The 3116-nt window shown below is 52.9% G+C and overlaps 1 pseudogene; it reads left to right on the forward strand.

Annotated features, from left to right (window-relative positions):
* Window positions 1-1219: 1219 nt before the first annotated feature.
* On the forward strand, window positions 1220-2737 carry LOC133357650 (mucin-2-like; annotated as a pseudogene).
* The last annotated feature ends 379 nt before the right edge of the window (window positions 2738-3116 follow it).

Consider the following 3116-nt stretch of genomic DNA (forward strand, 5'->3'; position numbering starts at 1 on the left):
GTGAGTGAATAAGTGACTGAGTGAGTGGTTGAGTGGGTGAGTGAGTGGGTGAGTGAGTGGGTGAGTGTGTGGGTGAGTGGGTGGGTGGGTGAGTGGGTGAGTGGGTGGGTGAGTGAGTGAGTGGGTGAGTGGGGGGGTGAGTGGGTGAGTGGGTGAGTGTGTGGATGAGTGGGTCAGTGAGTGAGTAGGTGAGTGATTGTGGTGAGTGAGTGAGTGAGTGGGGAGTGACTGAGTAAGTGAGTGACTGAGTGACTGAGTGGGTGACTGAGTGAGTGACTGACTGAGTGAGTGACTGAGTGAGTGACTGACTGAGTGACTGAGTGGGTGAGTGACTGAGTGAGTGACTGAGTGACTGACTGAGTAAGTGGCTGAGTGAGTGAGTGACTGAGTGAGTGACTGAGTGACAGACTGAGTGACTGACTGAGTGAGTGACTGAGTGACTGAGTGAGTGACTGAGTGAGTGACTGACTGAGTGACTGAGTGAGTGACTGAGTGACTGACTGACTGAGTGACTGAGTGAGTGATTGAGTGACTGAGTGACTGGCTGAGTGACTGGGTGAGTGACTGCGTGACTGAGTGACTGAGTGGGTGACTGAGTGACTGAGTGGAGTGAGTGACTGAGTGACTGACTGAGTGACTGACTGAGTGAGTGACTGAGTGAATGAGTGACTGACTGAATGACTGACTGAGTGAGTGAGTGACTGAGTGACTGGCTGAGTGTGGGTGAGTGACTGAGTGAGTGACTGAGTGGGTGACTGAATGAGTGACTGAGTGAGTGACTGAGTGACTGACTGACTGAGTGACTAACTGAGTGGCTGAGTGAGAGAGTTGGTGAGTGGCTTAGTGGGTGAGTGAGTGAGTGTGGTGAGTGTGTGAGTGTGTGAGTGAGTGGGTGAGTGAATCACCATCATCATAATCACCAACACCACCATCACCATCATCACCACCAACACCACCATCACCATCACCACCACCATCATCGCCACCAACACCACCATCATCATCATCACCATCACCACCATCACCACCACCACCATCACCACCACCATCACCACCATGCCATCACCACCATCATCATCAACACCACCACCATCATCACCACCATCGCCATCACCACACAATCACCACCACCATCACCGCCACCACCATCACCACCATCATCATCATCATCACCACCACCATCATCACCACCATCACCATCATCACCACAATCACCACCACCATCACCGCCACCACCATCACCACCATCACCTCCACCACCATCACCACCACCATCACCACCACCACCACCATCATCACCACAATCACCACCACCATCACCGCCATCACCATCACCACCATCATCATCACCACCACCATCATCACCACCATCACCTCCACCACCACCATCACCACCACCATCACCACCACCATCATCACCACCATCACCACCACCATCACCACCAACACCACAATCATCATCATCACCAACACCACCACCACATCATCACCACCACCAACACCACCATCACCCCATCATCATCACCACCACCCAACACCACCAACACCACCATCACGACCACCACCACCATCACCACCACCAACACACCATCACTAACACCACCATCACCACCATCACCACCACCATCACCACCACCACCAACACCACCATCACCACCACCATCACCACCACCAACACCATCATCACCACCACCACCATCACCACCACCATCACCACCACCATCACCACCACCACAATCATCACCAACACCACCACCATCATCATCACCAACACCACCATCACCACCACCACCACAATCTCATCACCACCACCAACACCACCATCACGACCACCACCATCACCACCACCAACACCACCATCACCAACACCACCATCACCACCAGCATCACCACCATCACCACCACCACCACCATCACCACCACCATCACCACCACCACCAACACCACCATCACCACCATCACCATCACCACCACCACCAACACCACCATCACCACCACCACCATCACCACCACCATCACCACCACCATCACCACCACCATCACCACCACCATCACCACCAGCACCACCACCATTACCATCACCACCACCATCACCACCATCACCACCAACACCACAATCATCATCATCACCAACACCACCACCACCATCATCACCACCACCAACACCACCATCACCACCATCATCATCACCACCACCAACACCACCAACACCACCATCACGACCACCACCACCATCACCACCACCAACACCACCATCACTAACACCACCATCACCACCATCACCACCACCACCATCACCACCACCACCAACACCACCATCACCACCACCATCACCACCACCAACACCATCATCACCACCACCACCATCACCACCACCATCACCACCACCATCACCACCACCACCACAATCATCATCACCAACACCACCACCATCATCATCACCAACACCACCATCACCACCACCACAATCATCATCACCACCACCAACACCACCATCACGACCACCACCATCACCACCACCAACACCACCATCACCAACACCACCATCACCACCAGCATCACCACCATCACCACCACCACCACCATCACCACCACCATCACCACCACCACCAACACCACCATCACCACCATCACCATCACCACCACCACCAACACCACCATCACCACCACCACCATCACCACCACCATCACCACCACCATCACCACCACCATCACCACCACCATCACCACCAGCACCACCACCATTACCATCACCACCACCATCACCACCATCACCACCAGCACCACCACCACCCGAATGTGATAGGACGTGTGATTTATGAAACGTTTCTTTAAAATCACTCGGTTTTTTCATTCAGTTGTATTCATTGTAAGTGTGCGTAGATAGTGTGTGTGTGTCTATGTGTATGTGTGTGTGAGTCCATATGTGTGTGTAACTCCATGTATGTGTCTAAAGTCGATGTCTGTCTGTGTGAGTCCATGTATGTGTGTCTAAAGTCGATGTCTTTGTGCGTGTGGGCCAATGTTTGTGTGTAAGTCCATGTGTGTGTCTGCACATGAAACAGGAGTTGTGTTGAGATGTTAAAACACAAAACAGAAACCTTTCGCAAGGAATC

The sequence above is a fragment of the Lethenteron reissneri genome, chromosome 59 (assembly GCF_015708825.2).
Source record: "Lethenteron reissneri isolate LAM-NWPU_2019-01 chromosome 59, ASM1570882v1, whole genome shotgun sequence".
NCBI lineage: Eukaryota > Metazoa > Chordata > Hyperoartia > Petromyzontiformes > Petromyzontidae > Lethenteron > Lethenteron reissneri.